General features: G+C 52.0%; 1 protein-coding gene across 1 annotated transcript in view; it reads left to right on the top strand.

The window, feature by feature from the left end:
• CASTOR2 (cytosolic arginine sensor for mTORC1 subunit 2) overlaps positions 1-24,885 on the top strand; it is a 68,379-nt gene that overhangs the window by 16,616 nt on the left and 26,878 nt on the right. The gene's annotated exons all lie outside the window — the stretch shown is intronic.

Here is a 24,885-nt window from a genome sequence, read left to right as displayed (position 1 = left end):
GGCCTCCCAAAGTGCTGGGATTACAGGCTTGAGCCACCGCACCCGGCCAAGAAATTTTAAAAATTAGCCAGACGTGGTAGTGCGCACCTGTAGTCCCAGCTACTCTGGAAGCCGAGAGACAGGAGGATCACTTGAGCCCAGGAGTTGGAGGCTGCAGTGAGCTAATTGCACTCCAGCCTGGGGCACAAAGTGAGACCCAGTCTTAAGGAAAAAAAAAAAGGTGGGAGGAAGTACAACCCACCACCCTTCTTCTTTGGGGTTAGAATTTTGGGCCTGCACTAGAATCTGGAACGCTGATAGGGGATGGGGACAGGTGGAGGTGTCAGGGGTGCCCTCAGACTCAACCCTCCTTCATTGCCTTAGAGGTGAGGCTGGGGAAGGACCCTGGGGTAAGGGGATTGCCCGTGCCCACTCCCCTGCATGCAGGAGCTGGATCTCTGATTCACTCCTCCGATTTCCTGATGGGAACCTGCTCCTGCATTTGGCCCCTGGGCCTCCAGGTAACCTTCCCCAGCCACCCAGGGCTTGACCCCAGGCAAGTGCAGCTCTAAGGGCAGACCCCACGGTGAGCTTTCTGGATGACTCCTTTGCACACACCCAGGCTGGACTCCCTCCACCCCCTCCCAGCTGAGCAATGATTTTGGGCTGTGTGGTCCACTACAGTAGCACAGTCAGGAATGAGGGAGTGTATGGGCTGGGCACGGTGGCTCACGCCTGTAATCCCAGCATTTTCGGAGGCTGAGGCAGGCGGATCACAAGGTCAGGAGTTCAAGACCAGCCTGGCCAATATGGTGAAACCCCATCTCTACTAAAAAATACAAAAGTTAGCCAGGTGTGGTGGTACACACTTGTAGTCCCATCTACTCGGGAAGCTGAAGCAGGAGAATCACTTGAACCCAGGAAGCGGAGGTTGCAGTGAGCTGAGATTGTGCCACTGCATTCCAGCCTGGGCAACAGAGTGAGACTCTGTCTCAAAAAAAAAAAAAAAAAAAGAATGAGGGGGTGACGCCTTGGAGAACAACCTGCAGGCCTGGTGTCACCTGCAGATGACAAGGCTACCATATCCATTCCTCAAACCAGGCCTCTGAGGGGCCCTGGTGGGTAGGGTGCTGGAGGAAGAACTCAAGCTTGCAGGCAGTAAAACACATTTCTTTCTTTCTTTCTTTCTTTTTTTTTTTTTGGTGTGGGGGACAAGAGTCTCACCCTGTTGCCCAGGCTGGAGTACAGTGGCGCAATCTCAGCTCACTGCAAACTCTGACTCCTGGATTCAAGCGATTCTCCTGCCTCAGCCTCCCAAGTAGCTGGGATTACAGGCGGGCGCCACCACACTTGGCTAATTTTTATATTTTTAGTAGAAACAGGGTTTCACCATGTTGGCCAGGCTGGTCTCGAACTCCTGACCTCGGGTGATCCACCCACCTCAGTCTCCCAAAGTGCTAGGATTACAGGTGTGAGCCACTACACCTGGCCACATTTCTTCCTTTCTTTCTTTTTTTTAATCTATGCTTTTCTTCACACTCTTCAGACTTTGTTCTAGTCCACGATTTCCCTCCTGGAGCTTCTCTCTGACCACACACACCCCAGCCCCTCAGTCCAAATTAGCCTGGTGTAACTGGCTTTATTTGTCAGTTTCTGCAGAACAGTGAAGAAGGTGATAGCATCCACATTATAGGGCTGTTCACGGGAGGCTTAAGTGAGATCTTACAGAGAAAGTGCTTAGCAGGTGCCCCAGGTCCAGAGTCTGGGGTTGGCAGTGAGTTGTGTGTGTCTCCTGCCCTGACCCCCTCTGCAAACTTGGTGTCTGAGTGCTTGAGCACAGCCTCAAGTGCTTGAGTGAGGCACACTTGACCAGCTTATGTGATTCCCCATGGCACCATGGTGTGGGGAATATCCTCCAACAAGGCACCTAATCAAGCACTCTCTCTCCACTCCACTGTTCCTACCACATATGCCTGGGCAGGTCACCCTGCCTTTCTTTTTTTCTTTTGAAGACAGGGTCTCGCTTGCTTACCCAGGCCGGAGTACAGTGGCAAAATCATAGCTCACTGCAGCCTCGACCTCCTGGGCTCAAGGGATCCTCCTGCCTCAGCCTCCTAAATAACGGACTACAGGTATGTGCCACCATGCCTGGCTAATTTTTAAAATTTTGTAGCTGGGCGTGGTGACTCATGCCTGTAATCCCAGCAGTTTGGGAGGCCGAGGCGGGCGGATCACAAGGTCAGGAGTTGGAGACCAGCCTGGCCAACATGGTGAAACTCCATCTGTACTAAAAATACAAAAATTAGCTGGGCATGGTGGCTCACGCCTATAGTCCCAGCTACTCGGGAGGCTGAAGCAGGAGAATTGCTTGAACCCGGGAGACGGAGGTTGCAGTGAGCCGAGATCGTGCCACTGCCGTCCAATCTGGGCAACAAGAGCAAGACTCTGTCTCAAAAGAAAAAATAATAAAATATTTTGTAAAGACAGGGTTTGGCTTTGTTGCCCAGGCTGGTCTCAAACTCCTGGCCTCAAACGATCCTCCTGCCTTGGCCTCCATAAGTGCTGCATTATGCGATTACAGACGTGAGCCACCTTACCCAGCCTTTGTGAGCCATTAGCTCTTATCTGTGTCTGGGGGCATTCTCAAGATCAAGGAATATAACACCAGGGTCAGACTCAGACTTTGCATACAGTAGGCTGTTAATACTTGGGTTTTCTGCTCGGTTTCTAGGGCATTGAGACTGATAGAAGCAGCTGACCCCGCTAAGGGAGGCAGGCACGTATTGTCACCAAGATACCCTGGAGATCAGGGGAGGTTATTTGGGGCTGGGGATCTCCGAGGAGGGGCAGGGAAGTTAGCACCATCATTGGGCTGGAAATGGGAAGCATTTGGCTTGATGGAAGTGGTGAGGCTGGGGTGTGGGACCCTGGCCATATGACCTCCATGGGGTGATCTCAGTAGAAATTGGGACCTGCCAACCATGGTGGCCTGGGAGAGTTGAAATGCTGGGTGATACAGAACAACAGGCGAGCTGCTGTCTCCCCACCTTTGGGAGAGCACTCTCTGATGGTGGATCCCTGGAGGAAGGGCCCCAGGAGCCCACACCCCCCTTCCTGCTCCTCTCACTGCTGTTGATGAAGATGACAGTGAGGCTCCCCCTGACTCAGGTTCCTGTGGGCCAGGCCCACCGCCATACCCTTTGGATGCATTATCAACTCAGGTGGGTATATGACCTCCCTTATGTCACAGATAAGGAAACTGAGGCCCCAGAGGGTGAGGAACCTGCCCAAAGCCATCTGTGTAACTTAGTCGAAGAAGCTAGCTTTGGACTCAGAAGTCTGATTTAAGAGCCACTCGGGCACAGTGACTCACACCTGTAATCCCAGCACTTTGGGAGGCCGAGGCAGGTGGATCACCTGAGGTCAGGGGTTCAAGACAAGCCTGGCCAATGGGGTTAGTAGAAAACCCATCTCTACTAAAAGTACAAAAATTAGCTGGGTGTGATGGTGCACAACACACCTGTAATCCCAGCTACTCAGGAGGCTGAGGCATAAGAATCGTTTGAACACAAGTGGAGATTGCAGTGAGCCCAGATTGAACCACAGCACTCCATCTTGGGCGACAGAGTATGGTCTGAAAAAAAAAAAGAACCACTCTAGACTGCGCCACTCCTCTCTATGCAGGGTGGGCCGGTGAGGCTCTGAAAGATGGGAGGTCTAGCCCCTTCTCAGGGCAGGTCTGGTTCTGGTCCTTGGGGCTCCCACAGAAGCAAAAGCTGAGCACCTTTCAAGAATTACTGTCAGGGGGTTGGGTGCAGTGGCTCACACCTGTAATCTCAGCACTTTGGGAGGCTGAGGTGATGGAATTGCTTGAGCTTAGAAGCTCCAGACAAGCCTGGGCAACCTGGCGAGACCCCCATCTCTACAAAAAAAAAAATACAAGAAGTAGCTGGGCATGGTGGTTCCTGCCTGTAGTCCCAACTATTCTGGAGGATCGCTTGAGCCTGGGAGGTTGAGGCTGCAGTAAGCCAGGATCATGCCACTGCACTCCAGCCTCGGGGACAGAGATTGAGAAAGAGCTTGTCTCAAAAAAATAAAATAAAATAAAATAAAAGAATCATTGTCAGGAAATCTCAGTTCCACCCTGATCCTCTCATCCCAGCTCTGCCCTTGCTAACTGTGATGGTAAGCATGTTCAATTACCCCCCAGGCCTCAGTGTCCCGTCTGCAGAGGGGCATGGCAGAGCCTTCCTTAGGGTGGCCTGAGGGTTAGATGGCATCAGGGACAGACCAAGCCCAGCACCACATCTACCACAGGTGGTTGCTCCAGATGGATACCTGGATAGCTCTTTTTTCCTTAAATCATTTTAGCCAAGTTCAGCTTTTCATTGACTCCTTCAGCATATGCTTACCGAGACACCGATGCCACCTTTATTTATTTATGTATTTATTTGTTTATTTATTTATTTATTTGGATTTTTTTTTTGAGACAGAGTCTCCGTCGCCCAGGCTGGAGGGCAGTGGCGCGATCTTGGCTCACTGCAACCTTCATTTCCCCAGTTCGAACAATTCTCCTGCCTCAGCCTCCTGAGTAGCTGCGACTACAGGCATGCACCAGCACACCTGGCTGATCTTTTTGTATTTTTAGTAGAGATGGGGTTTCGCCATGTTGGCCAGGCTGGTCTCGAACTCCTGACCTCAGGTGATCTGCCCGCCTTGGCCTCCCAAAGTGCTGGGATTACAGGCGTGAGCCACTGCATCTGGCCAGCTCTTTTCTTAAATCATTTTAGCCAATTTCAGCTTTCCATTGACTCCTTCAGCGATGCTCACTGAGACACAGATGCCACCTTTATTTATTTGCATTTTTTTGAGACAGAGTCTTACTCTGTCGCCCAGCCTGGAGGGCAGTGACGTGCAACCTCCACCTTCCTGGTTCAAGTGACTATACTGCCTTAGCCTCCCAAGTAACTGCAACTACAGGCGTGCACCACCACACCCAGCTAATTTTTTGTATTTTTAGTAGAGATGGGTTTTCGCCATGTTGGCCAGGCTGGTCTTGAACTCCTGACCTCAAGTGATCAGCCCTTCTTGGCCTTCCAAAGTGCTGGGATGACAGGCGTAAGCCACCACACACAGCTGGATACCGTCTTTAAAACACGCTTGCAGAAGGCCAGGCGCGGTGGCTCACGCCTGTAATCCCAGCACTTTGGGAGGCCGAGGCGGGCGGATCACAAGGTCAGGAGATTGAGACCACAGTGAAACCCCGTCTCTACTAAAAATACAAAAAAAATTAGCCGGACGCGGTGGCGGGCGCCTGTAGTCCCAGCTACTTAGGAGGCTGAGGCAAGAGAATGGCGTGAACCCGGGAGGCGGAGCTTGCAGTGAGCCGAGATCGCGCCACTGCACTCCAGCCTGGGCGACAGAGCGAGACTCCGACTCAGAAAAAAAAAAAAAATGCTTGCAGGGGTGGATCACGAGGTCGGGAGTTCAAGACCAGCCTGGCCAAGAAGGTGAAACTCTATCTCTACTAAAAATACAAAAAAAGAATTAACCAGGTGTGGTGGCGGGTGCCTGTAATCCCAGCTACTCAGGAAGCTGAGGTGGAGAATTATTTGAACCTGGGAGGTGGAGATTACAGTGAGCCGAGATCGCGCCACTGCACTTCAGCCTGGGCGACAGAGTGAGACTCCGTCTCAAAAAAAACAAAAAACAAAAAACACGGCTGCAGGTCTCAGTGTTACAGAAGGCCATGCGCCGAGTTCAGATACTGCCTGTGGTGCTTCTGATCACCTTCCCCTTATGCCCCCTTCCAAAAATGTGGGTCTGGGAGAAGGTGGTGATTTTCGGACAGCACAGCTCCTACCTGTACTGCAGGCCCTGCCTTGCACACCACATGTGTTCCTAGAATAGCCCATGAAAAACAAATGGTTTGGCCGGGTGCAGTGGCTCACGCCTGTCATCCCAGCACTTTGGGAGGCGAAGAAGGGAGTATCACTTGAGGTCGGGAGTTGGAGACCAGCCTAGACAATGTAACAACATCCCCATCTCGATAAAAATTTTTAAATTTTTAAAAATTAGCCAGGTATGGTGGCACACGCCTGTAGTCCCAGCTACTCTGGAGGGCAAGGTGGGAGAATCTCTTGAGCCCAAGAGTTTGAGGCCGGCAGTGCACTCCAGCGTGGGCAACAGAGTGAGACCTTGACTTTAAATCCAAAAAAGTTCAACCATTAGGATCTTCCCCTGTGTTTATGCCACCAAGGAGTGTGTGTTCTGTAAAGCTAGCACTGGCCGGGTGCTGTTACTCACGCCTGTAATCCCAGCACTCTGGGAAGCCGAGGCAAGCAGATCACGTCAGGTCAGGAGTTCAAGAACAACCTGGTCAATGTGGTGAAACCCCCATCTCCACTAAAAATACAGAAATTAGCTGGCCGTGGTGGTGGGCACCTGTAATCCCAGCTACTCGGGAAGCTGAGGCAGGAGAATCACTTGAACCTGGAAGGCGGAGGTTACAGTGAGCCGAGATCACGCCACTGCACTCCAGCCTGGGCAATAGAGTGAGACTGTCTCAAAAAGAAAAAAAAAAAAAAATCCAGGACCCCTAAATCCTCCCATAGAAGAAGGAAGGTTCTCAAGTCCTCAGACACACATATCTGTTGGGAGGGCAGATTCCCCTGCAGTCTGGGCCTTTCTCCCGCAGAGGGCAGGGACAGGTGGCCAGAAGAAGAGCAATTCAGGTAATTTGTGTGATCCAGGAAGGCCATGCCTCTGGTTCTTCACCCCCACGGGGAGTCAGACCCCTCTCACAGTGGCTGGGGAAGACGGAGATGGAGCAGTGAGAAGATTCTTTCTCTCTGGTTTTCTTTTTTTCTTTTAATTTATTTTTTCGAGACAGAGTCTTGCTCTGTCACCTGGGCTGGAGTGCAGTGGCGTGAGGTCGGCTCCCTGCAACCTCCACCTCCCAGGTTCAAGCACTTTTCCCGCCTCAGCCTCCTGAGTAGCTGGGATTACAGGCACACACCACCACAGCTGGCCAATTTTTGAATTTTTAGTAGAGATGGGGTTTTGCCATGTTGGCTAGGCTGGTCTTGATCTCTTGACCTCAAGTGATCCACCCACTTTGGCCTCCCAAAGTGCTGGGGTTACAGGCGTGAGTCACTGCGCCTGGACTTTTTTTTTTTTAAATGATATTTTACAAAAATTGATGTTAAGCTGTTCTCACTGTTGGCCTCTGGCCTTCATTGCTCATTGTTCATCTGCTGTCCAGAGATGGCTGATGGTCACTGGCCAGTTCTTTTTTTTTCTTTTTTGAGATGGAGTTTCATTCTGTCACCCAGGCTGGAGTTCAGTGGTGCCATCTCAGATCACTGTGACCTCTGCCTCCCGGGTTCAAGAGATTGTCCTGCCTCAGCCTCCCAAGTAGCTGGGATTACAGGTGCCCACCACCACTCCCGGCTTATTTTTGTATTTTTAGTAGAGACGGAGTTTTACCATATTGGTCAGGCTGGTCTCGAACTCCTGACCCCACCTTGAAGGCAGCCCTGGAGCCCTAAGTCATCCTACAGGAACTTATCTCCCCACCTCGTTGGTGCTCTGGGCACTGACCTCACCATTGGTCACACACTGCCACTCATTACCATCCAGGAAGTCAGATGCCCTTAAAACCCAAGGCACTGAGCACCTTTGGGGGTCCAGGAAAGGAAAACAGCCTATCTCTAGGCCAGGCTTGTTTTCTTTGGCCCACCCAGTGTGTTTTGAAAAAATTCCACCAGCATTTAAACATTGAGAAAGAGCATACAAATCTGGCCTTCCATCTTTTCTTGAAAAACTGGGAGACCCTTCAACCCAGGGCCCGTATGGCAACAGTTTATCGGAGTGAAGTGGCAGCTGTCCCCCCCCGCCCCCACCTTTCAGCAGGGAGGGGGCCCCGGGTGACCTCAGTTCCTTCCACTCCCGGGTGTCCCCTGACACGGAAGCCAGGTCGTGGGTGCGTTTGTCGTGGTCCTCATACCGCCCTGTTCCTTGGGTACAGAAAAGATGCCTCTACTGTTCCTTCCCAAAAGTGCAAGGAAGAGAAAGAGACTCAGAGGGGCCCCCAGTTTCTTCGTGAACGTGGAGAATGTTCCCAGGTGTTTACTAGGCAAATTGTGTCTCAGCCCTGCACCTCTTCACCTGAGTATCTCAGCTGCCTGCCCTTTGCAGGCCTGTGAGCTGCAACCCCTGCTCTAGACGCTTCTTTTGGTTTGTTTGTTTTGAGACGGAGTCTCAGAGCAGAGTCTTGCTCTGTCACCCAGGCTGCAGTGCAGTTGTGCCTCGGCTCACAGCAACCTTCGCCTCCCAGGTTCAAGCAATTATCCTGCCTCCGCCTCCCCAGTGGCTGAGATCATAGGCGCCCCCCACCACTCCCGGCTAATTTTTGGTATTTTCAGTAGAGAGACGGGGTTTTGCCATGTTGGCCAGGCTTGTCTCAAATTCCTGACCTCAAGCGATCCTCCCGCCTCAGCCTCCCAATGTGATGGGATTACAGGCATGAGCCACCGCTCCCAGCCCCTGCTCTAGACGTTTCCAAGTTCTTCCTTGATCGAGGTCCTCTCCCTCCTCCTCCTCCACCACCAGAACCCGCTGCAAAAACACAAGCATATCTATGTCCTGACCCCGATCCCTCGCAGAGCTCTAGCAGGCATTGCTGACTTCAGTGGCAGTGATGGCTGGGACGGCTCCTCTTGACACTCCTGGCCATCCTTCCAGGCTCTTAGCTGGAAGGGCACAGAGGCTGTGGTCTGCTTCGGTGTCAGCCCAGACTCGGCCAGGCCCAGGGGCTTTGGTTTCTGGGTCCTGCATCCCCTGGGGTCTCTTCTCTGGGCCACAGTGGATGGAACCTGCAGTGGTTCATTTTAGGCGGCCGCTTGCCTGGATGGAGGGATGTGCAGATAACGGGTAAGGCGTTATTTCTGGGTATATCCAAGGGGGTTTCCAGAAAGATTGCCATTGGAATCAGCGTGGACAGGTACCATCCAGTCAGCTGAGGGCCTCGGTAGAACAAAAAGACAGAGAAAGCTGAATTTTCTCTCTCTCTCCTGGAGCTGGGACACCCTCCTCCTTCTGCCCTTGGAAATCAGGACTCGGGGCTCCAGGCTTTGAACTCTGCACCAGCAGCACCCCAGGTTCTCAGGCCTCTGGCATGGGATTGAGAGTTACACCATTGACTTCCCTGGTTCTGAGACCTTCAGACTTGGACTGAGCCACAATACCAGCTTCCCTGGGTCTCCAGCTGCAGATGCCCTCCCGGGGGACGTCTCAGCCTCAATAATTGCACGAGCCAATTCCCCTAATAAATTCATTCTTATGGATCTCTATCTATTTCCTAGTGGTTCTGTCTTTCTGGAGAACTCTGACCAGAACAGATCCTGAGCCTGGCTCCCCTGCTTGAGAGAAGACGGAGCCCAGACAGGAAGCACGGGAGGGGTGTTTAGAGATTGAACAGGGCGGTCTTCCCTGAGCTGTAGAAACGATTCTTTTCCAAGCAGCCAAAGTGAGCTGCTTAAAACAGATCACATCTAGGCCAGGAGCAGTGGCTCACACCTGTAATCCTAGCGCTTTGGGAGGCCGAGATGGGTGGATCACTTGAGGCCAGGAGTTCGAGACCAGCCTGGTCAACATGGTGAAACCCTGTTTCTACTAAAAAGACAAAAAATAAGCCAGGCATGGTGGCGCGTGCCTGTAATCCCAGCTACCCGGGAGGCTGAGGCAGGAGAATCACTTGAACCCGGGAAGGGGAGGCTTCAGTGAGCCGAGATCGCGCCACTGCACTCCAGCCTGGGCGACAGAACGAGACCCTGTCTCAAAAAAAAAACCAGGGCCGGGCGCGGTGGCTCAAGCCTGTAATGTCAGCACTTTGGGAGGCCGAGACGGGCGGATCACAAGGTCAGGAGATCGAGACCAGCCTGGCTAATACGGTGAAACCCCGTCTCTACTAAAAAATACAAAAAACTAGCCAGGTGAGGTGGCGGGCGCCTGTAGTCCCAGCTACTCGGGAGGCTGAGGCAGGAGAATGGCGTAGACCCGGGAGGCGGAGCTTGCAGTGAGCTGAGATGCGGCCACTGCACTCCAGCCTGGGCGACAGAGCGAGACTCCGTCTCAAAAAAAAAAAAAAAACAAAAAAACAAAACAAAACAAAACAAAAAAACCAGGTCACATCTACTGTCACCTACCCTCAAACATTTCAGACCCTTTTATCTTGTTTTTGTTTTTGCTTTTTGTCTTTTTGAGATAGGGTCTTGCTCTACCCAGGCTGGAGTGCAGTGGCACAATCATGGCCCACTGCAGCCCCCAACTCCAGGGTTCACAACCTCCCAAGTAGATGGAGCCACAGGTGCACACCACCACACCCAGCTATTTTTTTTTTTTTTTTTTTTTTTTGTAGAGATGGGGGTCTCACTATGTTTCCCAGGCTGGTGTAGAACTCCTGGACTCAAGCGATCCTCCCGCCTCAGCCTTGCACTGTTGGGATTACAGGCGGGAGCCACCTCACCAGGCTCCTTTTTTTTAATGGACCTCAGGCGTGCAGAATTTGATGACTCATAATTTTTGGTTCGTGACATACTTATGGATCCTGCTTTTGCTTTATGTTTGTTTATCGTTTGAATAACAATGCCCCCCACAGCAACCATGACATTGATGGTAACTGCTGTCTACCTGCATTTATCTTTCCCTTGATTTTTGCAAAGGCTTTTGTCCCATTTATATGTATGGAAAGGATACCTGGCAGCCTGTGATATTCTGAGGCGTGCTTTTTTTTTTTCTTTCCACATTGCATTTCAAAATGCAGAAGACAGTCTGTGTTTCTATTGCTGTAGGGTATTAGGTCATTCAGCCCTACCGACGGAGGGAATTTCTTTCTTTCTTTCTTTCTTTTTTTTTTTTTTTTTTTTTGAGACCGGGTCTTGCTTTGCCCAGGCTGGAGTGCAGTAGTGCAGTCATAGCTCACTGCAGCCTGGACCTCCTGGGCTCAAGCAATCCTCCTGCCTCAGCCTCCCAAATAGCTGGGACTACAGGAGCATGCCATGATGCCTGGCTAATTTTTGTTTTGTTCTTGAGATGGAGTCTCGCTCTGTCACCCAGGCTGGAGTGCAGTGGCACGATCATAGCTCACCACAGCCTCTGCCACCCAGGCTCAAGCAGTCGTCCCAATTCAGCCACCTGAGTAGCTGAGACTAATCACCATGCCCACCTATTTTTTTTTTTTTTTTTTTTTTTTCCTGTAGAGATGGGATCTCACTATGTTGCTCAGGCTGGCCTTGAACTCCCAGCTTCAAGCAGTCGTCCCACCCCAGCCTCCCAAAATGTTGGATATGGGCATGAACCACTGCACCTAACCTGGATTAATCTCAAAAATAATATACTGAGCAAAATAAACCAGGCAGAAAATAGTACACAATGTGTATGTTTCCATGGCTTTGAAGCACAACACAGACACAATGAATCCATGGCACTAGAGACTAGAGCAGTGGCTGCCTCCGGTCATTGGGAAAGGGGCACGCAACACTTTCTGCAATGATGGGAATGTCCAATATACGTATTGGGGTGCTGGTTAAGTGGGGGATATACACTTGCCAAAAGGCATCTAATTGTCCACCTGAAAATTACCTGAAAATTGTACATTTTATTATAGCAAGTTATGCCACAATTGTAAAAACCGACTTTGGGGTTAAAAAAAATACATATCTATAAGAAATCATGGCCCAGGCTCAGATTTTATCTGATTAAAAACACGTTTTGACTGGGTGCAGTGGCTTCTACCTGTAATCCCAGCAATTTGGAAGGCCAAGGCAGGAAGATCTCTTGAGCCAGGAGTTCGAGACCAGTTTGTGCAACATAGCAAGATCCTGTTTCTATAAAAAATAAAAAATTAGGCTGGGTGTGGTGGCTCCCGCCCGTAATCCTAGCACTTTGGGAGGCCAAGGCGGTGGATCGCTTGAGGTCAGGAGTTTGAGACCAGCCTGGCCAACGTGGCGAAATCCCATCTCTACTGAAAATAAAAACATTAGCCAGGCTTGGTGGCAGGTGCCTGTAATCCCAGCTACTCGGGAGGCTGAGGCAGGAGAATCGCTTGAATGTGGGAGGCAGGAGTTACGGTGGGCTGAGATCTTGCCACTGTACTCCAACCTGGGTGACAGAGTGAAACCCAGTCTCAGAAATAAAAAATAATAAAATAAGAAATTAGTTGGGTGTGGTGGCACGCGCTTGTAGTCCCAGCTACTCAGGCAGGAGGATCACGGAACCCCAGGAGTTAGAGGCTACACTGAGTTATGATTGGTGCCATTGCACTCCAGCCTGGGTGACAGAGCAAGACCCTGTCTAAAAAAAAAGAAAAAGAAAATCCCCACGCACCTAACCACCAACCACACAATAGTTGGGCGAGCTGGAAGGTGTGAGCGTCTGTAGGTCCTCAGCCCATGAAGGTGCCCTGCCTGCCTGGTGATGGGAGACTCAGTGGCCTTTATCACATTCTCCGTAATTGGATATGTGGGAAGCATGGGACCGTGACCCACCCTCAGGGATTGCCCACACCAGTCATCTCACTGTACAACTGGAGAAACTGAAGCCAGGACAAGGAGTGGGCTGAGGTTCCATAGTGAGCAGGGGATGCTCTGTCTGCCTGGTGCACCACCCTCCTGTCCAGCTCCCAGTGCCCCCACCCACATCACCACAGGCCAGGAGCACCCCCTGGCACCCAAGGCAGGTGCAGAGTCAATCAGCAAATACTGCAAGGCTCGCCCAGAACTGGGAGCTGGGGTAGCAGTGACGAAGCCGCCTTGGTCTCTGCCCACTCAGCAGCTGAGACCAGGGTGGAGTTGGTAAACTTCAGCCGTGACCTAATGGCCAAACACCTCCCTACATAGGTACTGATGGTTGGAGGGGAGATGTGGGCAGTGTTGAGGAGGGGACGTAGTGGAGCGTGGTTCGTGAAGGTGTCCGCCCTGAGACCTGAAGGCTGGGGAGTGGAGTGAGGGTCCCACGGGGAGGATATGGCACACTAAGGAACGAGGAGGGGCCCAGCAGTGGCCACACGGGGGCTGGACAGAAACAGCCCAAATCACAGAGCTGGGAGCCATGCCGGGGCCCTTGGTGTTCTCATGGAGGCAGTGGGAGCCACGGGAGGTGCTTGACCCAAGGAGCGAGGTCATCACATTTGTGCTTTGAGAAGTGCTTTTGCCTGTACTGTACAGCGTGGATGGACGGGGTCTCAGGAGACCCAGGAAGAGGCTTGGGAGATGACAGCAGGGATGAAAAAGGCTGGATTTGAGGTCCCCAAGGGGTCGATCGAAGAGGGTTTGGTGAAGGGCAGTCTGGGGGCATGGTGAATCGAGTGGCACACAGCAGGTGGACCCAGGAAGAGTCTGGGTGGGTGTCAGGGGGATGGGCCACTGCTGGAGGTGAAAGATCTTCCCAGTTCTGGTCCTGGCTTGTGCAGGGTGTGACCTCTGGGTATGAGGTGTGACCTCTGGCAGATCCCATCCCGTCTCTGATCCTGGGTTTTTGTCTAAAGATGATCTATTCCATGCTAAAATTCTTGCCCCTTAAAATGCTAATCAAGGGACTCTGAGTCCCTGCATGGTGGCTCAATCCTATAATCCTAACTCTTCCAGAGGTGAAGGTGGGAAGATGGCTTGAGGCCAGGAATTCAAGATCAGCCTGAGCAACATAGTGAGACCCTGTCTCTACATAAAAAGATTTTTTTAAATTGGCCTGGTATGGTGGTGCATGCTTGTAGTCCCAGCTACTTGGGAGGCTGAGGCAGAAGGATTCCTTGAGCCCAGGAGTGCAAGGCTGCAGTGAGTTATGATCGCACCACTGCACTCCAGCGTGGGCGACAGAGTGGGACACTGTTTCTTAAAAACCAAAAGGGGGCCGGGCGCGGTGGCCCACGCCTGTAATCCCAGCACTTTGGGAGGCCGAGGTGGGTGGATCATGAGGTCAAGAGATTCAGACCATCCTGGCCAACATGGTGAAACCCCATCTCTACTAAAAAATACAAAAATTAGCCGGGCGTGGTGGCACGAACCTGTAGTCCCAGCTACTCGGGAGGCTGAGGCAGGAGAATCACTTGAGCCCGGGGAGGTGGATGTTGCAGTGAGCCGAGATCGCACCACTGCACTCCAGCCTGGCGACAGAGCCAGCCTCCGTCTCAAAAAAAGAAAAAGGAAAAAAAACGGAAGCCACATAGAGATTCTAGAAATCATCTACTCCAAGATGGAATTAATTGCTCCAGAAAGAAGTGAGTTCCCCATCCCTAGGTGTATGTAAATGTAGGCTGGGCCACTGTCTGTTCAGGATTGCATTGCTGGAGGAGGCAACACAGAATAACTTTCCAAACTTGATTCCGGGCTTCCTCGTGCCCCACCCCTACATCTGGGTGGCTCCCTGAAGGTCCTCCTTTGTGTGTTTTTTTTTGAGACGGAGTCTCACTGTGTCACCCAGGCTAGAGTGCAGTGGCGTGATCGCTGCTCACTGCAACATCCATCTCCTCGGTTCAAGCGATTCTCCTGCCTCAGCCTCTGGAGTAGCTGAGATTACAGGCATCTCCCTCCACGCCCAGCTAATTTTTGTATTTTTAGTAGAGACAGGGTTTCACCATGTTGCCCAGGCTGGTCTCAAACTCCTGGTCTCAAGTGATCCACCCGCCTCAGCCTCCCAAAGTGCTGGGATTGCAGATGTGAGCCATCGTGCCTGGCACCCCCCTTTCTTATTTGATGGCGAACTGTGCCACAGATTAAACAAAAAAATGCTTGTAATTCTCTTCTCTCTGCTACTTTAGCTGGTTAAATCTGATGTCTCAGACAAGGTTTTGCCAGGCAAGTTTACCTGGAAGTGTCTCTCCCCTCCTGCACCCTCCCTCCCCGTCTGCCTTGGGGTTTCAGGTCTGTTGCTGGAACAGGGCTCTAGCTGGGCCAGGGCTCCTCGCCCAGGATGCCCGGGGAGAGGCCCCGTGTGAGGGCCTCACTCTGCGGGCTTAGGAATCCCAGAGTAAACAGATCAAGTTACCCGTGTCAGCCGGGCGTCCACAACAGGCAGCCGCAGCGATTGAAGATGGGAATGTTCTTCTCAGAGATGACTCAGCTACTCAGCTTCTCGGCCCAGATCAGGGGCCGCCCTGGGCCTCAGCTCTGCCCTGGTGCTTGGCTGCAGGCCAAGTCCGGGGTTGGGTGGTGGGGGGAGCAATGGATTTTGAGAGTCAGCGACTGGTGTGCAATTCTCTTTCACCCTGTCAGGGTGAGGGTACATGTCAACAACTCTGGTAGGGTTGAGGGGACCCGCTGTGACCTGGGTCATCTGTAGGGTGGTGGCTCAGTCTCTCTAAGCCTCAGTTTCCTCATCTGTCAAATGGGCAGCAACAACTATGTCAGAGAGTTGATGGGAAAAATGAATCAACCGCCCGGGTATGGTGGTTCATGCCTGTAATCCCAGCACTTTGGGAGGCCGAGGAGGGTAGATCACTTGAGATAAGGGGTTGGAGACCCCATTCCTACTAAAAAATACAAAAATTAGCTGGGCATGGTGACAGGCGCCTATAATCCCAGCTACTCGGGAGGCTGAGGCAGGAGAATTGCTTGAACCCGGTAGGCAGAGGTTGCAGTGAGCCGAGATTGCGCCATTGCACTCCAGCCTGGGCAACAAAGCAAGACTCCGTCTCAAAAAAAAAAAAAAAAAAAAAGAAAGAATCAACCAAGGTTGTTGAAGCCAGGGTGCAGGCAGAGAAGTGCAAGTCTGCGGGGAGAGCCTGGGCCACAGTGGTTGGAAGCCCAGGAGTGAGAATCTGGGGAGAGGGTGTAATAGGAGATGAGAGAGGACCCCTGAGAGCTGCCTACACTGGGGAGGAGAAGAGCAGCCACCACAGGAAGCAAAAGAGGATTGTCAGTGTCCAAGACGTCAGAGGAGACTGTGCGGGAGATTGCAGATTCCAGGGAGGCCTTGACCATCCATGTGGGTCCAGGCAACAGGTCAAGGGCAGGAAGGCGCGAGGGAAGACGTCATCGGGCTGGGCTCAGGGAGGTCACTGATGAACGGAGCGGGATGCCCTGGAGGGCCTGAGGAGCTGGCCCAATGGCAGGGGTTCGGGGTAAGGGGATGAAGGAAGACTTTTTTTAGGAAGGAAGAAACTTGATCCTGTTTGTTGTTAAGACTAAGAAGCCAAGTATGAAACAGACAGTTCAGGGAGGTGCTTGGGAGAGTCACAAAAAGGGGAAGGAGTTTGCCAGGGTGCTGATTCCTGAGGCCAAAGGGAAGGGATAAGATAATGGATGGACAGGTCGGGCACAGTGGCTCACACATGTAACCCCAGCACTTTGGGAGGCTGAGGCAGGAGGATCACTCGAGGCCGGGAGTTCGAGACCAGCCTGAGCAACATAGTGAGACCCTGTCTCTACAAAAAAAAAAAATGAAAAAAAAAAAAAAAAGCCAGGCATGGTGATGTGTCCCTATAGTTGCAGCAACTTGGGAGGCTGAGTTGGGAGGATCACTTGAGCCCAGGAGTCTGAGGCGGCAGTGAGCTGTGATTGCACCACTGCACTCCAGCCTGGGCAACAGAGCAAGACCTTATCTCAAAAAAAAAAAAAAAATGGGCGAATGATCAGAGACTTTCTGAGAGGGTGCGCTCCCCAGTTGGTCTGTGTCTTAGGAAATCTGGGGTGCATGTTGGGGTTGCTGAGTGTGGCAGAGGGGCAGGGGTGGAAGAGGTCTGGGGGAAGGAGGGTTAAGCTGACCCAGCAAGGGGTGGATGGGCCCCGGTGGCAGGGAGGGGGATTTCTGAGCTGGAGGTCTTTGCTGAGGCTGGGTTTGGGCAGGGGCCATCTAAGGATGGGGCCAGCTGAGGCGGCTCCCAGGAACACCCAGCCCCACAGGCCAGCAGTACACGGTAGGGTTGGAGTGGTGGTGGCCGCAGGAGATGAGTGTGACCGGGAACCAGGGCCACTCCCGGTGTTACCAGGTGACAGGACAACAACTCCAGCCCATGCCCCAGCATGTCCCCTAAGTCCTTTAATAGCAAGGCCTCCAGAGAATGTTGTGTCCCAATTCATAGTGTCAGGGCAGGACTGCAGGTTGCTTTAGGGTCACATATTTCCATTGTGGTCTTCAGCATGTTGACACAAACTGTCTGCATGCTTGGAAAGGTCAGAGGTTGTGTGTCTCGGTGTGTGTTCTCAGCTGTGGTGTAAGGAACACAGAAGGTTGAATGAGCTTCCGGTTATGTCGGGAGAAGACCAGGGAAGTGTGCCATTATCCAAAAACAGAAATGGTGCTGTTTATGAAAGCAACCACAGCATGCCTGGTGCTTTTATTTTTTATTTATTTTTTTTTGGAGACAGAGTCTCGCTCTGTCACCCAGGCCGGAGTGTAGTGGTGTGATCTTGGCGCACTGCAACCTCCGCCTCCCAGATTCAAGCAATTCTTTCCTGCCTCTGCCTCCTGAGTAGCTGGGATTACAGGTGCCCACCACCACACCCGGCTAATTTTTTTTTTTGTATTTTTAGTAGAGACAGGGTTTCACTGGCCAGGCTGGTCTCAAACTCCTGACCTCAGGTGATCCACTCTCCCTCGGCTTCCCAAAGTGCTGGGATTACAGGCATGAGCCACTGTGCCCGGCTGCCTGGTGCTTTTTTTATTTTATTTTTTATTTTTTGGGACAAGGTCTTACACTGTCACCTAGGCTGGAGTGCAGTGGTGCAGTCACAGCTCATCACTGCAGTCTTGACCTCCTGGGCTTGAGCAATCCTCCTTCCTCAGCCTCCTGAGTAGCTGGGACTACAGGTGCATGCTACCAGGCCCTGTTAATTTTTTCTTTTTTAGATTACTTTTTGTAGAAACAGGGTCTCACTATGTTGCCCAGGCTGGTCACCTGGTGCTTTTATCTACAAAGTGACACCGATTCCCCGCCCTGGTTCCTGAAGGCAGACAGTATATAGCCCTCTTGGAAGTTTGGGGAACAGGCTCAGTAGCTGTGTAAATATGCCCAAGACCACAGGATCAGATCGCCAACTCCAAAGCATTGCTTTTTTTGTTTTTTGAGACAGAGTCTCGCTGGGCCAGAGTGCAGCAGCACAATCTCGGCTCACTGCGGCCTCGAACTCCCAGGTTCAAGCGATTCTTGTGCCCCCAGTAGCTAGGATTACAGGCATGTGCCACTACGCCCGGCTAATTTTTGTGTTTTTAGTAGAGATGGGATTTCACCATGTTGGCCAGGCTGGCCTCGAACTCCTGACCTCACACGATCCACCTGCCTTGGCCTCCCAAAGTGCTGGGATTACAGGCATGAACCACTGTGCCTGGCCAAGTGTTTTGTTTTTTTTTGTTTTTTGTTTTTTGTTTTTTGTTGTTTTTAAATCATAGGTACTTGTAACTGTGTAAAAAGTGTACCCTGCCTTGAGAATGGCGTGAACCCAGGAGGCGGAGCTTGCAGTGAGCCAGGATCGCGCCACTGCACTCCAGCTTGGGCGACAGAGCAAGACTCCGTCTCAAAAAAAAAAAAAAAGTGTACCCTGCCTTACACAATGTTTGGGGACTTGTTTTTCCACCCTTAGTGCTGTGATATTGCTGACACTTGTTTATCTGTTTGCTTAAAACTGTGGATGGTTCATGTTGCCTGCTGGGTAATATTCTGCCATTCTTCATGTCCTCTCCTGCCGATGGGCGTCTGGGCTGTGGCCAGGTTTTTGTTACCGAGAACAGGCTGTCACGGATCCTCTCGTCCGTGTCTCCCGTTACACATCTGTAAAGAGTGGATGTCTCAGACTGGAAATGCTGAGTCATGGTGCATATGCTGCAAGTCCCACCTGCCTTCAGGAAGCCCCCAACCCGTAGAGGCAGCTCAGCCCCGGCTCGGCAGACCCCAGGCAGCTAACTGCTTTAACCCAACTAAGCTTCGGTTTTCCCGTCTGTGAAATGGGAATCATTCCACAGCACATTCATTCAGGTCACACTGATTACAGACCTCGTACCGAGCCCTGTGCTGGGCATGGGGTCCTGGAGGAGGGAGATGCAGCCTTGTCTCTTGCTCGTCAAAACAGAAATGGGGCCAGGCGCGGTGGCTCACGCCTGTAATCCCAGCACTTTGGGAGGCTGAGGTGGGAGGATCACCTGAGGTCAGGAGTTGGAGACCAGCCTGGCCAACATGGCGAAACCCTGTCTCTACTAAAAATACAAAAATTAGCCGGACGTGGTGGCACACGCCTGTAATCCCAGCTACTCGGGAGGCTGAGGCAGGAGAATTGCTTGAACCTGGGAGGCAGAAGTTGCAGTGAGCCGAGATCGCACCACTGCACTCCAGCCTGGCCGACAGAGTGACTCCATCTCGGAAAAAAAGCAAACAAAAAAAAGGCAGACAGACCTGGAAGTGATTAATCTCAGTACTATGATGGATATTGCCATGGCTGGGGAGGTGATAGGCTGGTGGGGGTGAAAGGAAGTCAGGCTGGGGGCTGTGAGAATTGGGGAGACCTGAAATCAGTGATCATTTTGCACCAAGAGCCGACAAGCAGAAGGTATACTCTCCTGGGAGGAAGCCTGGGTCCCCGGGGCTTTCCCCAGATATTTGTGATTTCTTCTGCCCTATTTGTCCCCTTTGGTAGTCCTGCTGCTCCATAATCTCCCTGGAATTTGCCAAGCGCCATCACCCACGCTGTCTGATTGGATTCTCCTGGTCACCTGTGACACAAGCACATTTTCTTTTCTTTTTTTTTTTTTTTGAGACAGTCTTGCTCTGTCGCCCAGGCTGGAGTGCAGTGGCGCGATCTCCGCTCACTGCAAGCTCCGCTTCCTGGGTTCACACCATTCTCCTGCCTCAGCCTCCCGAGCAGCTGGGACTACAGACGCCCACCACCAAGCCCAGCTAATTTTTTGTATTTCTTTTTTTAGTAGAGACGGGGTTTCACCATGTTAGCCAGGATGGCCTCGATCTCCTGACCTCGTGATCCGCCTGCCTCGGCCTTCCCCAGTGCTGGGATTACAAGCGTGAGCCACCACACCCCACCTTATTTTCTGTCTTTGTTTTTTTTTGTTTTTTTTTTTTTGAGACGGAGTCTCGCTTTGTCGCCCAGGCTGGAGTGCAGTGGCCGGATCTCTGCTCACTGCAAGCTCCGCCTCCCGGGTTTACGCCATTCTCCTGCCTCAGCCTCCCGAGTAGCTGGGACTACAGGCGCCCGCCACCTCGCCCGGCTAGTTTTTTTTTTGTATTTTTTAGTAGAGACGGGGTTTCACCTTGTTAGCCAGGATGGTCTCGATCTCCTGACCTCGTGATCCGCCCACCTCGGCCTCCCAAAGTGCTGGGATTACAGGCTTGAGCCACCGCGCCCGGCCTATTTTCTGTCTTAAAGCAAAATAACTCCTGTTCAGGATCGCCCTTCTAATTGCAGATCCAATTAAGGGCTTTTTTCTAAGTAAAACTTGAAAGGGCAGCTTCTAGTTGCTACGAAGACAGGAGAAATGAAACGTAAATAACACAAGAGACCCATTGAAAACCCGGGAGAAACAGATTAAAAAACTGCAGCTGGTTAGAACAAAGCCTGGCACTCACCCTCCCCCTGATTTTCCTCTGGGAAGAAAAACCCCAGGAACAACGGTGGCCCCGAAACACTTCTATCACTCACTGCTTTTTTTTTTTTTTTTTTTTTTTGGAGACGGAATCTCGCTCTGTCGCCAGGCTGGAGTGCAGTGGTGTGATCTTGGCTCACTTCAACCTCTGCCTCCCATGTTCAAGTGATTCTCCTGCCTCAACCTCCCAAGTAGCTGGGACCACAGGCGCACACCACCACACCCAGCTAATTTTTATATATTTAGTAGAGGCGGGGTTTCACCATGTTGGCCAGGATGGTCTCGATCTCTTGACCTCGTGATCCGCCCGCCTTTTCCTCCCAAAGTGCTGGGATTGCAGGCGTAAGCCACCACTCCTGGTTGCTCACTGCATGTTTTAAAATGCCCCTGTCAGCCGGGCGCACTGGTTCACACCTGTAGTCCCAGTACTTTGGGAGGCCAAGGCTTGGGAGGATCACTTGAGGCCAGGAATTTGAGACCAGCCTGGACAATAGAGCAAGACCCTGTCTCCACAAAACTTTAAAAATTAGCCAGCCATGGTGATGTACATCTGTAGTCCCAGCTACTCAGGAGGCTGAGGTGGGAGGATCGCTTGAGCCCAGGAGTTGGAGGCTACAGTGAACTATGATCATGCCATTGCACTCCAGCCTGGGTGACAGAGCAAGACCCTGTCTCTAAAGGAATGAATGAATGAATGAATGAATGCTACTATTAGCCATATCAGAAAAACATCAGCAGGGAGACAGCCAGAAGTTGGCTGGCAGGGGCAAGGGTGGGCGGTCTCCGGAAGCAGGTGAGGCCCTCATCCCTTCATTCCCTCACTCGGACAGGCTGCAGGAGATGTGGCCAGACCTCCCTCATTCCAGACAGAACAGGCCACACTTTGCAAGAAACACCCCTGTCCTTCCACGCTTGTGCTGTAATCCCAAGTGGGCTGAGAAAGGACCTGCTTTAAGTAAGTCCCGAGAAGGTTTTGTAAACAGGTACCCGTAACATCCAAGATGCCTGTCTTGAGGCCTGTTTGCAGAGCCTCTCTGGTTTGAGTGGGTGGGTGACTTGAGCAGTGAAGGCCCTGGCCTTGTTTCAAAACCCCGCTGGCCAGGCTCTTTTTTGTTTGTTTGTTTGTTTTTGAGACGGAGTCTTGCTTTGTCACCCAATCTGGAGTGCAGTGGCACGATCTCGGCTCACTGCAACCTCCACCTCTGGAGTTCAAGCAATTCTCCTGCCTCAGCCTCCCGAGTAGCTGGGACTACAGGTGCCCGCCACCATGCCTGGCTAATTTTTTGTATTTTTAGTAGAGGTAGAGATGGGGTTTCACCATGTTGGCCAGGCTGATCCTGAACTCCCGACCTCAGGTGAGCCACCTCCCTCGGCCTCCTAAAATGCCGGGATTACAGGCATGAGCCACCACACCCAGCAGGCCAGGCTGTTAATTCCAAAGGTCCTGGCTTGTTCCCAGACAAGCTAGTAGGTGACCTTGGCAGAGTCTGGCTGACACAGGGCATGGAGACCCTGCAGGAATCAAGCTTGCGCCTTTTTTTTTTTTTTTTTTTTGAGACGGAATCTCGCTCTGTCGCCCAGGCTGGAGTGCAGTGGCTGGATCTCAGCTCACTGCAAGCTCCACCTCCCGGGTTTACGCCATTCTCCCGCCTCAGCCTCCCGAGTAGCTGGGACTACAGGCGCCTGCCACCATGCCCAGCTAGTTTTTTGTATTTTTTTAGTAGAGATGGGGTTTCACCGTGTTAGCCAGGATGGTCTCGATCTGCTGACCTAGTGATCTGCCTGTCTCGGTCTCCCAAAGTGCTGGGATTACAGGCTTGAGCCACCGTGCCCAGCCGCGTCTTTTATTTTTTAAGACAGGATCTCACTATGTCACCCAGGCTGGAGTGCAGTGGTGCTATCATGGCTCACTGCAACCTCTGCCTCCCAGGCCCAAGTGATCCTCCCACCTTCACCTCCTGAGTAGCTGAGACTACAGGGGCTCACCACCGTGCTCAGGTAATTTTTAAATTTTTTGTAGAGATGGGGTCTTGCCATGTTGCCCACGCTGGTCTCAAACTCCTGGACTCGAGTGATCCCCCTGGCCTGGCCTCCTGCTTGGAGTTTCTTAACAGCACTTAGCACCACACTGGCATTTGCTCCTCTTTCCAGCTCTTTGTAGACAGAGTACAGAGAGGCCACAAACCCCAGGGGCCCGGAATCTGGGATGTGGACCCGGCCATGACTCATTAGAAAAGGCAGAGAGAGAATTAGAACTGGAGACCTTAGCCTGTCCCAGAGGAGGATTAAGTCAAGGTGATACCACATGAGGGCGGGCAGGGTTTGTTCTCATTGACGCGTCTCTGAATTTGAAGGCAAGTGTGTGGCCACAGTCCATCCCTTTGCTCAGCAATCCTTGAGTGTTGATTCCATGCCCAGCCAGTGTCAGATATGAGGTGTGTGTACGGAGGACCGTCTGTCCTTGCTTCTGAGAGCTGTGTCTACTGAGGGAAGTAGACCCTTAAAGTATAATTTGTAATAGATCGTGCGAAGCACTTGGCACCGTCATGTGCAGTTGCACAGGTTGTGCACTGCACAACTCTAAGGGCATACTTCACATAGACTGTGAGATGAACTGTCTCCTAGGGCTGTGATGCACCAACAGCCCAGCTGTCCATAGTGGCAGGAAAGTCATCTCATAGACATAGCGTGGGACTGTAGGCTATCAAAGGAGGACAACCTCTATGATGGGAGATGAGGGAAAGGAAGTGGCTGGTGTTGATCAGGCAAGGTTTTTTTATGTTGTTTTTTGTATTTTTAGTAGAGACAGGGCTTCACCATGTTGGCCAGACTGGTCTCGAACTCCCAACCTCAAGTGATCCATCCACCTCCGCCTCCCAAAGTTCTGGCATTACAGGTATGAGCCACCATGCCTGGCCAGGAGAGGTTTTACCCCAGAGGAGATGTTTGAACTGGATCTTTTTTTTTTTTTTTTTTTTTTTTGAGACGGAGTCTCGCTCTGTCGCCCAGGCTGGAGTGCAGTGGCGCGATCTCGGCTCACTGCAAGCTCCGCCTCCTGGGTTCACGCCATTCTCCTGCCTCAGCCTCCTGAGTAGCTAGGACTACAGGCGCCCGCCACCGCGCCCGGCTAATTTTTTGTATTTTTAGTAGAGACGGGGTTTCACCGTGTTAGCCAGGATGGTCTCGATCTCCTGACCTTGTGATCCGCCCGCCTCGGCCTCCCAAAGTGCTGGGATTACAGGCTTGAGCCACCGCGCCCGGCCTGAACTGGATCTTAAAGGATGAGCATGAAGTCTTCAGCCAACAAAGTTGGGAGGCCATGCTGGGTAGTTGAAAGAACATTCAGGCCGGGCGCAGTGGGTCATGCCTGTAATCCCAGCACTTTGGGAGGTTGAGGCAGGTGGATTTTCTGAGGTCAGGAGTTTGAGAACAGCCTGGCCAACAGGATGAAACCTTCTCTACTAAAAATTCCAAAAAATTGGCCGGGCATGGTGGCGGGCACCTGTAATCCCAGCTACTTGGGAGGCTGAGGCAGGAGAATTGCTTGAACCCCAGAGGCGGAGGTTGCCGTGAGCCAAGATTGCACCACTGCGCTCCAGCCTGGGCAACAAGAGCAAGGGGCGTTGAGGCCAGGAATGGAAGAGGGAGACAAGACAGGAGGGTAGTTCAGCCTTGAGTTTGCTTTGTGGGGAGTGGTGGAGAGGCAAAAACAGATCTCAGAGTGACCTTCAAGTAAAGAAGACATGAGGCTGTGTGGAGTGGCTCACGCCCATAATCCCAGCACTTTGAGAGGTGGAGGTGGGAGGATCGCTTGAGGCCAGGAGTTCAAGACCCACCTGGGCAACATAGCAAGATCCCATCTCTATAAAAATTTTAGAAATTAGCCAGGTTTGGTGGCATGCACCTGTAATCCCGGGTACTTGGGAGGCTAAGGATGGTCTGTAAGGGGGTGCTGTGCTTGGACTGGGGAATGGCCAACTGCCTGGCAGTATGGGGACGACTTCGAGAAGGACGGACAGGAGGGGTAAGCTTGGTAAGACAAGAAACGCAGCAGATGTAATCCAAAGGCAAAGGGGCACCCGTAGCTTGAATTAAGAAGTGGTGTGGGCCAGGTGCAGTGACTCACGCCTGTAATCCCAGCACTTTGGGAGGCCGAGCCAGATGGATTACAAGGTCAGGAGATCGAGACCATCCTGGCTAACACAGTGAAACCCTGTCTCTACTAAAAATACAAAGAATTAGCTGGGCACGGTGGTGGGTGCCTGTAGTCCCAGCTACTCGGGAGGCTGAGGCAGGAGAATGGCGTGAACCCAGGGGGCGGAG

Source organism: Macaca fascicularis, chromosome 3 (genome assembly GCF_037993035.2).
Source record: "Macaca fascicularis isolate 582-1 chromosome 3, T2T-MFA8v1.1".
In the NCBI taxonomy this organism is placed as follows: Eukaryota; Metazoa; Chordata; class Mammalia; order Primates; family Cercopithecidae; genus Macaca; species Macaca fascicularis.
The sequence above is the reverse complement of the archived record's forward strand: the minus strand, read 5'-3'. Positions and strand labels throughout refer to the sequence as shown.